Source organism: Schistocerca nitens, chromosome 2 (genome assembly GCF_023898315.1).
Source record: "Schistocerca nitens isolate TAMUIC-IGC-003100 chromosome 2, iqSchNite1.1, whole genome shotgun sequence".
NCBI classification, from domain to species: Eukaryota; Metazoa; Arthropoda; class Insecta; order Orthoptera; family Acrididae; genus Schistocerca; species Schistocerca nitens.
The window spans coordinates 369,924,632-369,943,225 of NC_064615.1; the positions used below are offsets into that span (position 1 = coordinate 369,924,632).

General features: G+C 39.9%; 1 protein-coding gene across 3 annotated transcripts in view; it reads right to left on the reverse strand.

Moving 5' to 3' along the window:
• LOC126236194 (sialin-like) overlaps positions 1-13,367 on the reverse strand; it is a 395,476-nt gene extending 382,109 nt beyond the window's left edge. The window contains exon 1 of one of the 3 annotated variants that reach the window (XM_049945299.1): positions 13,189-13,367. The gene's annotated coding sequence lies outside the window, so the exon portion shown is untranslated. The remainder of the gene's footprint in view (positions 1-13,188) is intronic. The other 2 variants (XM_049945297.1, XM_049945301.1) reach the window with 2 other exon arrangements.
• Between the last annotated feature and the right edge of the window lie 5,227 nt (positions 13,368-18,594).

The window sequence follows — 18,594 nt, forward strand, 5'->3', positions numbered from 1 at the left end:
GTCTTCGTAGTCAGTGAAAAGTTGTGAAACTCTGAGCGACGAAAATGTTGGGAACGTTTATTTCGGCAAACCTCTTGCGTAATTTTCGTCGCCCTTCGCGACCATTTGTCCCAAATTACGTAATCATTACGTAAACTCTTGCTTGATTCAAGGTCAACAACAAAACCAAAATGGACTAAAGTCCCCTATTAATAAGAGAAATTACGGGTTTGTCACTGAAACAGCGGGACAGTCACACGAAGCAAGATAGTGCCTGTGAAAAGTAAGCAATAAATGTGCCGCAAACACCACACCACATCGTTCAAATGCTATGCGTATTTCATCTCTACAGTATAATGCCGTATACATTTTACGTTACATAGGAATCGTTGGGAGAAAGATGACTTCACATTCGCAAAACGCTAAAACAACTATAGCGGTCGCTGAATTCTGTCACACATAAGGAAACTGAGTTCCTGTCTATCATTTGCCCTGTTGTTTCTCTTACTGTTAGTGAGATTTTAAATTGTGTCAGTATCCTGGAGATAGACACTTGTTCACTCTCCGTATGGTTCGTGCTTACTGCAGCTGTCTTGCTGGTGAACCAAGAGGAATAGTCAGCGTAGAGCCGCAGCAAGGGTAGAGTGCTCCTCAGATGCTGAATGTGCTGAGGCAAAAAGCCGTCCTGCTAGTGCGATATGATACGCGCACGTTTGGTCCAGCTCTGTAACAAGCCTCCTCTCGCATCTTTTGGATGTAGCAAGTTATTGGTATCAAAATATGATAAAGTCTCCAGAAGGAGTAAACGCAGTTAAAAAAATTTAGATACATTAACAAAATCAGTGTAACTAATTATGCACTGGGAATACATGGCAAAAATTTCATGTAAAACATAAAAACGAAATTAAGAGTGTATCACTGGGTAAGCAATCAAAAATTTTGGTGTCAGCATTGTAAGCCCCTTTTTGTGCTAAAGACAACATTAATGTAGAGCAATGAATGTTTTTTTCTTCTAGTTTTGTAGGTATGTATACCACTGATCCTTTTGATCTGCAATGTATTATTAACAACAAAATTCATGACGAAATAAATGTACTTTGAAGTAGTAGTCAGAATGCCTAGGTGAGTACCACACAGGCTGTCTCTGAGCAATGAACACTTTCTTTCTTGAAGTTGAGTTACCCCAGAACATTATTCCATACGACATTATCGAATGAAAATAGGCAAAATATATCGACTTAGTGATTTGTCTCTCCCCAAGATTTCCAATGACCTAAGTGCAAATGCGGCTGAAGTAAGTTCTTTTAGGTGTTTCAAAATGTGCTTTTGTTTAAATTCTCATCAATATGTTATTATTGTACTTCCTCTAGATGCGCAGAAATTGTGTCTTTTTGAAACAGAGTCAGGTCATTCGCAGTAAACCACTCAATAAAATTTTCAGAACATTATTTATCATTTCTTCTGGCGTTGAATGTAGCCTATATTAGGACTGATTACAATACCAGTGTCATTCGCAAAAATAATTCTGATTGTTGTATGTTAGGCAGAAGACAGTTAACGAGAGGGAAGATTACGTTTGGCATTACACTGTATCTGTTTCTCTGGTATTTGGTCTATAGTTAACGCCTCCAGTTCATGGTTTCTGGCTAACTGATAAGATTTTTGCTTATAACACACTGTGTTGTGTTATATGCGCATTTATTCAGTAGTCCTCAGAAACAATATTAGCCCCACGACCTATTACACATAAATTTTATAACGGCAATTTCCGTACTAAATGGAGCAATTTCCTCAGGCAGAATAATTCGTGGGAATCCTCGCAAATGCAGGCCCCAGTTTCTGTCTTTAATTGATCTGTGTCTTGCAATTTCTGCCAGTCTGACACTGCATGGGATTACGTAGATGCCAGATATGACCAGATTTGTACATGTGAATTTTATGTTGTGGAAAAGCCTACTTAGATTGTTAGAGTTGCGACTGCATTAACCAGTGAATGGTCATAACACGTTTTTATTGCAGCACTTCTTCTTGGAAATCTTTATGTTTAAGTGGAAATTCGAGGTCTCTGCATAGTGTTGACCTAAATGCTTCTTTCTTGTGGATAACTTTAGAGTATGTTTCAAGGCATTTCTGTAAATTTTTCATGCGTTCTTTACTACATAACCCATTTAGAAACGGCTGTAGGTCCATATTCTCTCGCCGAATGTTGCGGCGTTAGGGCTAGCTTAGGTTTTCTGGCACGATGTTCTCGTAGATCACGGCTTCCGAAACGATGTGTCGTCACGTTTTACTGTGTGCCACAGTCATACGAAGTGCGTCACAAAATTTTGTTCAATCCAGAGGGGTAAATGTTATAAGTTTAGAATAAGGTGCATTTTACTACTATAATAGTTCAAAATCAATTTGAGACGCTCTGTAAAAGTCAGCACCTCGAACGATATCAACTCTCACTTCTGCTTGCCGATAGCTGCAGCGATGGTACAAACCTGTGAAATGATTACCTTACCTTATTAAATTAATGAATACTGACATCAATATCCATTACTAGTATTCGGAGACATATTCACGGAATATTCGGCGACGTCCTACTCCATGCTCTGTTTGTACTCAAACAGAGCATTGTGTAAGACGTCGCCGAGTATTCCAGGAATGCCTATCTCCGAAAACTAGTAATGGATATTAATGTGAGTTTTCATTAATTTAATAAGCATGTGATTTTTATTTCCAAATAGCATGTGATTTGCTATTTCTAGGTTAATATAAAAAAGTATAGTTTTCACATTAAATGTTTCGCAATTTTTCATGAATATTATTACTAAAAATTCCATTCTTGTTATTGGACTTCTACAGTTATTATTACCTGATAATTTCATTTTGTTACCAAAGATGAAGTCTTACGGATAGTTCCTCAATTATTGTTTAAAACAATGGGCTGCTGGTGCAACGGTATTTCTATGACAATTCTTCATACCTTTATAATGGCATCAGAATCTTCTGGCAGCAATCTTCTTTAAACTGGAAATATTAACTTTTCTTTACAATGCATGACCTCTGTGATCTATTGACAACTTTTGGTAACTTTCTATCTCGCTTGATATATTGTCTGAAAAATAAGCACTGGGAATTCAAAATTACACCATCTCACTGACAGTGATATAATATAGACATTTATAGTTTCTTCACTGTGTGGTGCAAAATTCTAGACTGACGGGCTCTAATGTTCGTTTGTGCAATTTCGTTTAGCTTTAGCGATACTGTTGCTGCTAAGACGGTTCCACCAAAAAAATAATGCTATGACGGCACCTAGGCAAGTTTTCTGGGTCCTCCTTCAAAGATACTAAACGGCCAACAATATGCACGGCGCAAAATCACAGTCGCAGGCTGCCTATCTAACGGCTTACAGGGGTAACAAAAATTTCATTCTCAGTATTTCACACAATTACAGAGTGAATTTCAAAAAATTTAATGCTGTCATAATCTACTCACTAAGAGGTATAATCTTGTGTTACAGGTTTAATAAATTAAGTCAGGTATTACAGTGAAAATGAAAACACCGGCATATGAACGAATTGCTTGTCTAATTACGACCTAGTTTCGGCCTTTTATGCCATTTTCAAGAGATTGAGTTTATGTCATTAACATATATTGTATATATCTTGAGCCAGCGTAGCTTACAGTGCGCAAATTTCTGATTATATGCATCCAGTATATGACAAAGACAGTACTTAGCGACTTCCAACAAACTTTACAAATAATTTCAAAAATTTAAGAAACTTTTTCTCGCTGGCACCCATCACAAAATGATGAAAAGAGTTTGTCGCTTATTACGTTTTCGCTGTCATGCATTGAAACCTTTGCGTCAGGCATGGCGTTTTAATTTTTGGATACAGTGTCCACACATTCCACAGAGAGATGCTTGAAAAACTAGTTTTGCTTAAAATGGATCGCAAATTACTCAGAGTAGACTCATCCACTGTTTGATAATATGAGCACTTAGTGACTTCCAAAAAACTTTACACATAATTCAAATATTTTTTCTTAATTACATGCTTAATGTTAAATATTTAACACAGTTAACTCTCTTGTCACGTAATCAGACGTTCGAAGCTGTTTTATACTTCGATTCTTTCAAGAATCGGACTGGTTAATGATACTGACAGATCTTGATATTTTCGCGCATCCACAACTCAGCAACTGCACGTAATCAGATTTAAAGCTAAAACTTCAGATTTTGTTCCTGGTCCAAGTCCAGCGGAATAAATCCTAGGTGAAACATTTTTTTCTCTGTCGATTGCCTTCACTCTTTTACGGTTTAATGTGGCTACATTATTTTCTTACAAGTGTCCTGCAAGAAACCCAGCTCTTTACCATCACGCGACGAAGAGAACGCTAGATTTTTTGAATATTTTCAAGAAGGCATTTGAACTTGTGCAAGACTCGTTATACTCGTGTACATCACACGGCACAAATATTAAACGTGACTCTACGACTGAATGTTGATCAACTGTAAAACTTCAGACTGTCTTATAGCCTACAGGAAGAAGATCTCTCTGATCTATCGTCGATGACAATACTTCGCTACTTCATTTTTTTTTTCATTTGCCAGCACCTGACAGTGTCATCTATCTGTGGGAAACAAGCATGGAGTACTATTCCAAGTGCGTCCAGAAACAACGGAAATTCCCCTCCGTGTGAGCAATCTTGTATGCAGCATCTACAAAGACTAAATATTATGTTATTTCCTGATACTATTAATGTTGTCAAATTGAATTAATTGTATTGCATAGTAGCACGAACTACGTGAACAGTATCGAAGAAGTCAAGTTTGCGTCAGTAAAAACTCCACCAAGTCTTGATGTCCTAGTTGTTCGTGACGCATTCATTCCGTAGACTGCATCTGAGAACAAGTTTCCAGAAACCCATCACCACTGCTTCTCAAAATCTCAAAACAGTCGGGCAGCATCTCTACTTGCCAGCGTTGTTGATTCTAGAGTTCCCTTTGCAAGTCTTAGTGTATTCATCTGGTGTTTCTGACTTATCATACATCATATAAACTAAATAAACTGATAAAGTTCCCGCATTTGTTTTTCATCAGTGTCTTACTTATCTCAATCTTCCCGTTCACAAAGAAATATGGGCAACTCTTTCATTAGTTATACACCTCGACACCTTTTTTAAATCTTCAATAGTTTTATATTCTTTATCGCTCAATATGAAACATAACTCTTATCCATATAAAAATGAATGTTTCATCAGAACGTATGATTTCAAAATGTAACAGCTCGATTTCTGCGCGGTTTTTTTGCAAAATGATTAGTTTTGCCCGGAGAAAGTGTCAGCTACTGTATATAACTTTTCCATCAATAATTTTCCGGTTTCCCGTTAGAACCAATTACCAGAAAGACAACGCTGCAATTCTCGACATTACAGAAGTCATCGATGGCTTTACCAACGTGTGACAGCGTCGTGAATCTGGACGGTATTTTAAACTATCCAATTGAGTTTTTGAACCGTATGTCCCTGATGTCCCACCCGTATGTCAGTAAAATCGGGGTAGCAATAATTCTTTTGTACAAATTGATCCACCTCGATTGTACAATTGAACCTAGTTCACTGTCAAAAAACTTAAGCCAAACATAAAGGGGCAACAATCGTGATTGGCAAGTCAAACGGAGAATGTGCTCATGCCATGCATTCCTATCATGCCAAGCAACATGTCATTCCATTTTAAACGACTACGGTTACTCGTTCGCCTAGCACTCTCAATGACCAACAAAACTCAGGTCAGACCCTTGAAGTGTGTGGATTAAATTTGGAAATTCCATGATTTTCACATGGTCACTTACGTGTTGAATGCTCACGCGTGGGACAGCCGAAAAATTTGTTTTCGCATAAGACGGAAAGACCAAAAAATATTGTATTTCCCAAAGCACTTTAATAAATTTATTCACATATAACGCAGTGATGAACAAATCATTTTATATGTATTTTCTACATATACGAGGAGCGTTCAATAAGTATGCATCACATTTTCTCTCGGCCAATTTCGGTTGAGAAAATGCGCGGAATTTATTGTGGCACATCGTGGAATATTCCCACTTCAGCCGCTACAGTTTCATAAAGATCCGATAGATGGCTGCGCTATACCTAGCCTTCAGAATGGCGTCTGGAACGCAGGTGCGTTCCACGCAGAAAGCTGTGATTGAGTTTCTTTTGGCGGAAAACCAGAGCATCACAGATATTCATAGGCGCTTGCAGAATGTATCTGGAGCACTGTCAGTGAACAAAAGCACGGTGAGTCGTTGGGCGAGGTGTCCGTATCCATCGCAAAAGGGTCGCGCAAAACCTGTCCGATATCGCGCGTGCCGACCGGTCGCACATAGCTGTTACTCCTGCAGTGTTGGAACATGCTGGTACACTCATTCCAGGTGATAGACGGTCACAATCAAACACCTCGTGCTCAACTGGACGTCTCTGTTGTTAGTGCTGACACACTCGTCCACCTGTTGGGGTAATCAATGATATTTGCCCGTTGGATACCTCGCCGCCTAACAGAAGAACATTAAGAGCCAAGAAGGACCACCAGTGGGGAATGCGGAATGCCTGTGCGTTACGAGGCTGATCGAGTCAATTTTTCGTTGAACTTTGTCACAGGCGGTGACACATGGGTTCATCATTTCGAACCGGAAACAAAAAGGCAATTCATGGAGTGGCGCCACACCACCTCTCCTCCGAAGACAAAGTTCAAAGTTGCAGCCTCAGCCGATAAAGTCATAGCAACAGTCTTCTGAGGCTCTGAAGGGGTTAACCTGTTCGATGTCCTACCTCCCGATGCAATGATCAACTCTGTAGTCTATTGTGCTACCCTCAGGACATTGATGAAACGACTTCAGCGTGTTCGTCTTCACAAAAATGCAAACGAACTTTTCCTTTCCCATCACAGCGGAAAGTCTCACACAGTTCTTCACATTCGAGAGGGGTTCACGACACTTCATTGGACTGTTCTTCCTCATCCACCCTACAGCCCGGATCTCGCACATTCCGACCTCCATCTCTTTGGGCCAATGACGTATGCCCTCCACGGAAAGCGCTACGTGGATGCTGCAAGACGTTGGCTTCGAAGTCGACCAGTAGATTGGTACCTTGCGTGCATCGGGCCCTCCCAGTAAGGTGGCGTAAGACCGTCGCGTTGAACGGAGATTGTGTTGAAAATAGTGAAAAATAATAACGGCGTATTGGAAGCCTGAATAAAACCAACCTGCTTTCAGAAAAAAGTCTTATATTACTTATTGAACGCCCCTCGTATAAGTGTGTTTCCTTTATGTGTACCTACAAAACAACTGAAAGGAACACTGCCACGTTTTCTGGGCGTTAGCTAGTAACTAACAATAATGACTTGCAAGTCTTTGCAGTTTTCATCACTTTTGAGACTTGCGTGTCAATGTCGCTGCTGCTTCAACAATGGGCAAAAGCCAGTCCACAGTTACCCATCACAAACAAATCTGAATGGTTGCCAGAAGAAGTACTTAGCACGTCAATAGCGGCTACCAGCAATTAGCACTAGACCACGAGGGCAATAACCGTACAACGTCCATAGCAGCCGTTACTGTCCCAAAGCGAAAGGAACTGTGGTATGAGTGGGAACCTACTTCTGCAGGAATAAATCTTTCGTAACTGGACGTACAAAATATGACACGCTTTAATAAGACATTATGGAACGACAACAAACAGTACTTTAAAATAGTAAATTAAATGGAATAAAAAATCTCTATACGTATTCCATGTTCATTGAGCTGCCGATATATGCTTCTGACTCGTGTAAGTTACAGCAGAAGTTACAAAAATACGTAGTTTGATTTAACGCAAGTGAACTACATATCTATAATTATGTCTCTCAAATTCGATGTTTCCAGCTTTTCGTCCATCACAGAGTACCGTCTCCACTCATTTCTGAAATATTCTAGGAAGTAGCGATTTCGTGTTAATTTTTAATACTTTTAAATAATAAGCCTGCGAGTATTACAATAAGGATATGTTAAGTGGACCTGGACACACAAAATGGATATTACGTTTTTTGGTTTCTGATATTCTGAAATAGAAGAGACATAGTATTTTTTCATCTTACTTAATTCTAGTATTTTTATTTTATTTTTCTAAATGTGTACTGACGAAGGTTTGTCATCACATCTCTACAAGAATCCAGTAATCGTAGAGACAATAAAACTGTGGAACATATTGCCACACTTTGACACTACAGGCAACTATTTCCATTTCAGACGACGAGTTGTTGCCAACTGTTTCCATTTCAGACGAGGAGTTGTTGCTTTGTAAACTGTATTGTGTAAACTGGAAGAAACTTTATGGATGTGAGGACCAGAATTCTGCTCCACGTCACACTCTCGTTCTGACTCTGTACGACCATGAAGAAATACACGGAATAATTCACTGACTCTGTACGACCATGAAGAAATACACGGAATAATTCAGTATCAGATAGATCTCTGAAGATTGATTTGTAATTTCCATGACAGTTTTTGGTAGACTGTGTTTACCTGTATAACCATGCTATGATCCTCGGTAATCTCTGGCACTACCACCACGTGTCTAGTCCTTCTGGACACAATCCATGCAATGATTCAACACCTATAGACAGTATATTATACTCCGCAACTTGGACTGTATCATACTACTGCCGCACACAACAATGTAAAAGTGATCTGCGAAATACATTATCAGCACCATGTCATACACACACAATGAGTTGACAGGTGAATCATGAAATCTTCGCTACGCTCCGGGGTTTAGTTAAAGTTTGGCTGAAACTTAAAGCACTGTTTCGTGCAAACGTGCCTTTTACCGTATAATGGCAATTTTCAAGTGAACTACTAGAGACAAAAACTAAAACTGTCAGTTTTTACATTTTTGTCATAGCTTTTCATAATATGTCAAAAACTAATAAATAAGTACAAACATAAGTAGCGGAAAAGTTTTAATTTCTGCAACAATAAAAATGTCTTTCTGAAGAATAATTACCGATGTACTGCGGTCTCTTGGATAAAAGGCGTCGTACTTACCCACATTACTGATAAAAAATCTTTATTGTGCATGTAAGTGTAAGAGAGAAGGTTCCTTAAATTTAGCAGCTAGGGGAAGGTCCGTGTCCCCTTAAGTTCAATGCGTGCATCTCTACAATAGAGAAAATAAGCTACTGCTTTTCTAGTAATATTGTCATACTGTTTCAGGATCAAGTACTGAAAATTTAGAGAAGGGGAATACAATTCTGGTACGGTGCGGAAAGAGGTTTGGGGAGCAATCACTAAGACGCGACTGGGGCCGTAAGGTCAGTGAGCCCGCTAGGTCACCAGCAGGACAATCAATAAGGACAGGCGCCAAGCGCTGCACCTTCTAACCAGCACCACGCCTTGTCTACTCATGCCACGCTTGCCGGTAGCAGCAGTCGAAATTGAGGGGCTAAGACTAGAGATTACATTAGATTAGATTCGTACTTGTGCCATAGATCATGAATACGACACTTCGTAATGATGTGGAACGTGTCAGGTTAATAAAAGGTGCCTATACAAGATATTACATTATTTTATTTTATTTTATTCATTTATTTTTTTTGTGGGGTTTGGGGAAATTACCCACTAACTATATCCAAAAATTCATCTAATGAGTGAAGGAGTTGCCATTAAGAAATTCTTTTAATTTCCTTGTAAATGCTATATGGCTATCTGTCAGACTTTTGATGCTATTAGGTAAGTGACCAAAGACTTTTGTGGCAGCATAATTTACCCCCTTCTGAGCCAAAGTTAGATTTAACTTTGAGTAGGGAAGATCATCCTTTCTCCTAGTATTGTAGCCATGTACACTGCTATTAGTTTTGAATTCGTTCGGATTGTTAATAACAAATTTCATAAGTGAATATATATATTGCGAGGCTACAGTGAAGATCTCTAGCTCTTTAAATAAATGTCAGCAGGATGATCTTGGATGAGCTCCAGCTATTATTCTGATTACACGCTTTTGTGCAATGAACACTCTTTTACTCAATGATGAGTTACCCCAGAATATGCCATACGAAAGCAGAGAATGAAAATAGGCGTGGTAAGTTAATTTACTGAGATGTATATCGCCAAATTTGCAGTGACCCTAATAGCGTAAGTAGCTGAACTCAAACGTTTCAGCAGATCTTCAGTGCGTTTTTCCTAGTTCAACCCCTCATCAATGCATACACCTAGAAATTTTGAATATTCTACCTTAGCTACCGATTTCTGATCGAAGTCTATATTTCTTAATGGTGTCATTCCATTTATTGTGTGGTATGTACTGTGTTTTGTCAAAGTTTAATGAGAGCTCATTTGCAGAGAATCACTTAGGCCTAATGATTTTCTGAAAAACATCGTTTATAATTTCACCAGTTAATTCTTGTCTGTTGGGTGTGATAGCTATACTTGTATCATCGGCAAAAAGTACCAGCTTTGCATCTTCGTGAATATAGAATGGTAAGTTATTAATATATATTAAGAACAGCACTATAAGTGGTATAAGTGACATTTCTCACGAAAATGATCTAAATGCACATTCAATGGGCTAAAGTGCGGATCTCTTCTGAGTAAAAGACGTACACGCTACATTCTGCACAGTGCCGCATTCTGATCGTAAAGTTTAAGCTCTATGCCAATACCTGGACTGCATTCAGAATACAACTAGCACATAACGAGAATTGCTGCTCTCTTTAATCTTGATCCCATCAGTACCTCTTCTGCAACCTTTGCATCAAGATAGTTTGAAATAAAATTTGAGAAACAATAATCTTCAGGAGATGGGGAACTATACCCCTCCATTAAATAGTTCTATAATAATATGTCGCACTCCCGGACAGCAGTTACCACGGATGTAAGAAAGGGGAGTAGAGAAAGTAGAGAATGTGATCAAAGAAAGGGACGAGGGAGATTGAAAATGCACAACATAATGGTTCAGCATCACGAGTGTTGCCAGGAAGGACACTCCTCAAGACATGCCGCAGAAGGAATTGGTTTATGATTCTACAGATACTGAATTGTGAGGGGATTGTAGAAAGTGACTATGAATAATTTATCATATGCGTTGGAACCACGCCAATATATTTTCGTTTTGGCAATTTTATATGCTATTTACTTATTGTTTTTCAGCTCGTTGTATTAATTTATCTTTAATTACTCATATATCCTTGTTCTAAAATGAACATTTATTGTACTATGTATATCATGTGTCTTGTAACAAAAACATCTTCCAAATATAGCACGCCAGATAAAATGTTTTGCTCTTGTATCTGTTTTACACTAAATAGTTTTAAGAGGTAATGAGTATAGGTATTTTTAATATATTATAAAAAATAATGCAGGGGCACTACAGTCTCTAACCACACCTACAACTATACATAGACTAACTAACAATTAGGCAAAATATCTGATGTTACAATAGTAACTCACATAATTTATAAATAGCCATCTAACTTTCGCAGTCATTTACTCAGTTTGTTTCAGCAAGTATTTGTACCACTTATTCTTACAGTTCCACAATTATTAACTTTGTGGAATAAAATTATCCATTGCATGCAACAAAACAGCAATATTTAAGAGCGCAAAAGACATTTTAGTCTCATTGAAAAAGAGCATAATTTCTTTTGTATACCCCAGAATAAAATCCATCTCTCGGTATTGTTATTTCACTGGGCCACACGCTCCTAGCACAAGTCAACCATGCAACAGCTCCTGTACATGCGCACTATTAAAAATCTCTACACTTCATTACCGAACTAGAAACTTGTTTTGAAATAACGTGAGCCGAATAAATGAAACTGACTTGTACTTGACAACAGGCACTGCTAAAAACTATGTACAAAACTACGAATGTGTTAACAGTTGTTGCACTGCCAGTATTCAAGCATTTTAGGAACATAAAATGCACATGTAACCAATACACTGCAGAAACGCTGTCAAAATTACACATGGATGTAATCTGATTTCGTATCTCCCTAATGGATGTATATTATTTTCTATTTCATGGCCTGATTTTAGTATCATTGTATTGCAAAAGAGTTCTGGCTATATTCTCCGTAACTCAGATCGAATGAAGGTTATGGTTTCCATACTTTATTGTCAACTCCCATCGAACATCGGATCCAGAAAATCTAATAACACTGAAATTATTATTTCGATGAAAATGTCCGAAAGCCGAAAGTACGCGATTTTACTACGAGAGGGTTATCGAAGGTGCAGTCCTTAAGCGAAAATATCACAATATTATTACAAGGCAGTACCACAATTTAACATATGTATCCCTATAAAAAGGGTATTCCAATCATTTTACCACGTCTGTGAGGAGAAAACTACGCATTTTTATTACTTCGGCAGTAAAACTGTTTTCAAGGAAACAGTTGCACCGCTGTCATCTATTGTTTAAAAAAAAAACAGCAACGATAAAAGCTGTTTTCTTGTAACTGTATTTATCAAGCATGTTATGCAGCAAAGTCTGTTCTCGTTCATTTGTATTGGTGTCTTCGTCTCTGCTGTCGTGTACACTTGTGTCAGCGAAGTAGCAGGAATGCGGCATCAGCTCTGTGCACGCGCATTTTATGTGACAATACTTATCGTGCGCTGCTTGCGTATGGAAAGAAGACAGTCGCCGGCCACGAGATTACTCCTTCCACTCAATGGCAGGGCGCGATATTTGAAATGTTTCGTTGTCTGTTGCTCTGTGGCGACAGCACTCGCGCGGTTTTGACTCAGATTCACTGAGAGCATCTTTTACTCAAAAATAGTTGGTGCCTCAATTACTGGGACAGCTATTTCAGACTCACTCTCCGTCCAGTATTATGTAACCAAGCACATATAATGTCGCGACAGAGAAACACATTTAACAGCTTTCGTTAGTGAACGCGGCTTTTATAATGTCATCTTAGACTTCTACAACAATTAATCTAATACTCATTAGATACAGCGCAAGGTAATGAGATACATAACCTGCCTAAGAGAATAGCTTAAGACAATAAAGCTGGCATCAGAACTTGGCAAAGATCATCAGATTTATAAATGAACTGCCGTTGACTAACCGCTGACAGTTTAGTTTAATTAACAACATTGGTAAATATCGGCTGGAAGGCATGAATGGGAGAATGACGAAAGCGAACGCTTAATGCCGGTCAGAAAACTGGAGCCAACTCACCCGCACACGTGGACGCAGTAAGGAGAGCGCGTCCTTGGCGAGAGGTGCCGCCTGTATGACAGCCACGCGACATGTGCTTCTGGCGCCGGCTGCACTCTTCAGATAATCCTGTAGACAGGCGTGCTGCCCACTGACCACCGCAACAAAACACCAACTGCGCCCGCTGACGCCTTCCCGCTGCCGAAACAGACCGACGACCGGCGTGTCCGCCCGAACAAGCTACAGACTCGCTAACCGGCAGGGAGCTAGACTCGCCACGACGCCTTTGCAATTCACGGTTGGCGATCGATACGCCAGTGGCGCCGCGACGCCGGTGTGTAAAACCGAAACTTCGGATCAGAAAGTTTTCGGAGTTGAATGTCGTACGTAATATAGTGTAGAGATCATCAGCAATCTCGCAGTTAGATAATACTTTGAATATAAGTAAAAGTTCGTAACACATGTATGACAAGCGATTTGTGTGCTTCCCAAATGTTTTAGACACAACACATTTGGTGACAAATAATGTTGAAAATTCAGTATTGCTAAAGGCGCGTCTAAAGGGAGTATCTAGCGACATTTAGCAAAATATTTTACTTTTGAGCATTGTGAAAATTACTTGAGACGTTCTAAAAAGGTAAACCCTTCTGACATGAAGTTCGCCTTAAGTTAGAACAGAGACGACTCACTTTCATTCACGCATTGATATTTTTTAATTTATTACTCTCATGATGGAAATATCTACACACTGATGGTCCGAAGGAATTTGTTGGTGAGAGCTATCACTATGTTTACGTGCGACACATCTCCTAGAAGACCAAACAGGAATTTCGGAAACCGTTTTTCTCTATCGTGTCTACATGTTTAAGTCCTGATTTGCTAGCCCAGTCAAATATGGCGCCTGGAAAACAGCTGTTCCAGTTTTTAAGTTAGTTGGCACACTCGCTATTTCTCTTCAGTTAGATATTAGAGGTGTAGGCAGCTTCACGCTCAATCTAATGTTTGTACTCCTCCTTCATTGTACAAAAAGTCACTCCATCTGTATTAGCCGTACATTTTTTTTCAAAAAAAAAAAAAAAAAAAACAAGACATAACCTGACACCCCAAGCACGTTTCAAAAACGGTTGTGCCTTTACATGGGAGCGAAAATCAGTTGTGGAAGTGGAAAACCCGCAGCTAGAACCGGATTTCCAGAACCGATTTAGGGTTGTTTACATAACCAACTAGAAGCGGTACTGGGAAATCGGTTTACGAAATTTGGTTTTAGGAGCCCCATGAAACATAGTGTATGCCGACATTTGTAAGGCCACAACTTGTCTTTTTGTCTCCGGCGGAGTATGCTTCCTATAAATATATTTGCAACTTCTTGACGGCCGCAGTGGTCTAGCGGTTCTAGGCGCTCAGTCAGGAACCGCGCGACTGCTACGGTCGCAGGTTCAAATCCTGCCTCGGGCATGGATGTGTGTGATGTCCTTAGGTTAGTTAGGTTTAAGTAGTTCTAAGTTCTAGGGGACTGATGACCACAGATGTTAAGTCCCATAGTGCTCAGAGCCATTTGAACCATTTTTTTTTGCAACTTCTTGCTGTCGCATTCCCGAATCGAGCGATGTAAGAATGACGTGATTGTTTCTGTTTGCTCTCGACTAGCTCGTATTAGAAGTGATTGATTGCCAGGGGCTTTTAAAACACGAGACGGACTTCAGTCTGGAACCGCGCGACCGCTATGGTCGCAGGTTCGAATCCTGCCTCGGGCATGGATGTGTTTGATGTCCTTAGGTTAGTTAGGTTTAAGTAGTTCCAAGTTCTAGGGGACTGATGACCTCCGCAATTAAGTGCCATAGTGCTCAGAGCCATTTGAACCATTTGACGGACTTCAGGAAATATAGACTGTCGGCTTACTGATATATGACCAGATTAGCGAGTGCAGAAAACAAAATAACCGTACACATACATACATCCACAAATGCTACTACTTTATAAATAGACGTATAATCGACTTATGCGAATCAGTGATTAATTACGAAATATTTCTAAGCTGAGACACATGCTGTTTATGTGAACATGGGCGTAAGAGGGACGGAGATCCGCTTCTCCTCTGATCGTTGTGTGAAGTTTCTGCAGTGGAAAACTGTGTTCTTTCCTCGAGGTAGAGTCAAAGATTCAATAATAGTGTGTAAGTACTCTTGAAAATAATGAAAAAACAGATATGGTATTTTTTTTTTTTTTTTTTTTTTACGTTTGGGTCACACCGCTCCAGTTACGTTGACATACATAGGGCATGCTCAGATACTATGTTTTAGTTTATCTCCTTTTCTACAAGCACATTAATTTGTTTATCTTCTTTTAATTCAGGGCAACACGTGGCTAGTGTTTAAGAGGTGCGTGTTTCTGAAACCGAGGCTCTAGCTCGATGCTTAGGTCCAAGCTGTTCGTTCATCTTGACTTTATGTTAGGAAACTTCATACTTGCTTGCAATTTTGCTGTCTCTATACGTACAAGCTCTAGAGTTGGTATCTCCACTTGTCAAGCAAGTAGACCCTATGTTAAACTGTACGTTCCCCTGCAATTGGCTGGGCAAGTCAATTCCAAGATCTGAGGAAGAGAAGGGCTTATCGCCTACAATTCGACCATGTCTAGTAAATTACTACAGTGTTCAAAACAATCTTTGGATTAAGGAGAGCTTCTAGTGTTTCTGCCGTATATGTTGAAACATAAGATATAATTCTGAGTATCACCTATGGTGATATGGTTCGAAACGCCCTTGTTGTCCACAACGCTTCTGCGGGAGTCCTGCTCGATTTACGTCCACTACTGACTCTAATAGGCATGTTATTAACTTCAGGCAAATTTCGTAGTGTTATAAAACAAATTAAATAGCAGGTGTGACTTACAACGAAATCTACCTGACAGTAATGGCACTGCCATCAAGTGGAGTGAGACATTACATTATTTAGGTGTACTCTTCATTGCAATCTACCCAGATTCTGTGCTAGTGTCGCAGCATGTGAACTCAAAAGCTTTCATAACAACCATCTTTGGTATCTAAAATTACATCTTAATATCGTCTTGTTGCTTGTACAGACGGGCTGTAATCACATAATACTAGTAACATTATTTATTTTACATTGTAGACAGGTGCCTAGTATTCTACACTAGGTCGCATCTTCTAATTTCAGTTATATTTGTGTATTCACTTTGAGATAAATGAGAACTATGCTACAACGCATTATTACTATTATTACCGTTGATACTACCATTATCAAATACAAAATAGTAAAAAGGTACCGTAACTGAATTTAAGGGAAGTTTGATATAAGTGCGGCGTATTTAGTTATTTCTTGTTATAAAGAGAATCTGCTGATCATGAGTAATATCTTAATGTGTAGGTCCAAGAACTTTGAGAAGAGTGTGAAAGAATACTAATATCACAAGTTTTAGTTTTAGTTCCCAATGATTCTGTCCATTAATTGGCGACTTCGGGACACTATCGGGTAATGAAATGGTTGGTTATTAAAGCCGAGAAACTGCACAGTCTTACCGCAGTAACTCACGAAAGGAACGCCTATTTTTTTCGAGTCGCATTCTTCTATTGGAGACCTTATGAGGTTTTTAAACGGTGGTATAGCATCACAGCCGCTGGTAGATGACAAAAGTAGTCGGCAACATCTGCTCTCAGGGGTCTGACACCAATAAACATATGCTTTATCGTTTCCAGCCACCTAGCATTCTGGATCATTGTCAGCTCAGATGAAGTGGCCAATCCGTGGTGGCAGAGCAAGTGATGCAGATGTCTCCGATGACAGTCCATTACTCCTTGTCAACAGCAACTCACTCTTGCCTGAACACAACAGATTACTTTCAACGATAGAGAAGCGCTCTATTTGCCTACACCACTGGATCCTTTTGCGTTAACGACTGCAGGCAGGCGCTACGTGTAACTTTTAAGTTACTGCTTTGTTTTATTATTTTCACGACCGTGTCAGTTTCGAATCTCTCAAGTCCGCCAATACTGTTCGCACTAGCAAATCGGGTTTCGTAAATTAAAAATCTGGCAGGTTCTGAATAATTACTAAAATTCGTTTCAATCTCAGTGAGATAGCCGTAATGGTGGCTAAACAGACATTGTGCAAGCCGGCTATGCGCTTTCATACAGTCAGATTCACCCACACTTCCACTGTAAAACCTGCCAATAACATACCAAGGGTATTAGTTGTACAAAATAAAATAACATGACACAATGTTTAAGCAAAAAGAGTATTATTATCAGTTAAAGAAACTTAGATTGATACATGTGCAGTTAGGAGGAGGAAAGTTAAAGAGGGAAGAAACACGGTGAAGTATATCAGGCAGAAGACGGACATTGTTTGACAACATTTTCTAAACTGATTACTCCAGATTTACGTATTATGACTGCATGTCTTAAATAAATGTGTTTCTTCTTCTTCACAAATGGTACACTTATAGTCAGAGTATTATATTTGCTCTAAAATAAAATACACTGCTGGCCACCGTAAATGCAACACCAAGAAAGACAAGAGGTAGCACAACAAAATTTATTTTTTAGATAACATGTTGACCAAGTATCAAATGATTACGTTTACAGACGTCTGTGACATGTGGTTCCTGCCAGAATCAGTAGCCAGAGTAGCCGCCATTGTTGGAGATCACCGCTGCCACACGTCTCGGCATTGAGTCAAAGAGACGTTGGATGTGTTCCTGGGGTACAGCAGCCCAAGCAGCTTCCACACGTTGCCAAAGATCATCTGGTGTGGCAGCTGGGGATGTAATCTGGGTCACTCGTTGAGCAACCATGGACCACATGTTTTCTATCGGCGAAAGATCCGGAGAGCGAGCCGGCCAGGGAAGCAATTCAATCTGGTTATTGACGAAGAACCTTTGGACAATGCGTGCCACGTGTGGTCGCGCATTATCCTGTTGAAATATGGCTGTGGCCGAGCCCTGAAGGTAAGGAAGGACAACTGGCTCCAGCACCTCGGATATGTAGCGCCGGCTATTTAAAGTACCGGCAATGCGTACTAGAGGCGTGCGAGAGTAATATCCAATACCGCCCCATACCATAATACCCGGTGCAAGACCAGTGTGGCTGTGCATAATGCAGCTGTCCAGCATCGTCTCTCCACGGTGTCTCCACACTCGAATCCGACCATCGTGGTGCTGCAGACAGAAGCGGACCTCGTCAGTAAAGACAACGTCATTCCATTCTGCCGTCCACATCCGTCTGTCATCACACCATTGGCGACGGAGACGTCTGTGGTTCTGCGTCAATGGTAGACGAAGCAATGGACGTCTTGCGGACAGACCACTCTGCTGTAAACGGCGTCGAATGGTACGCGCAGACACTGGATGATGCGTTACAGACGCAATGTGCTGTGCTATGGTTCGGGATGTCACTGAGCGATCCGTCAC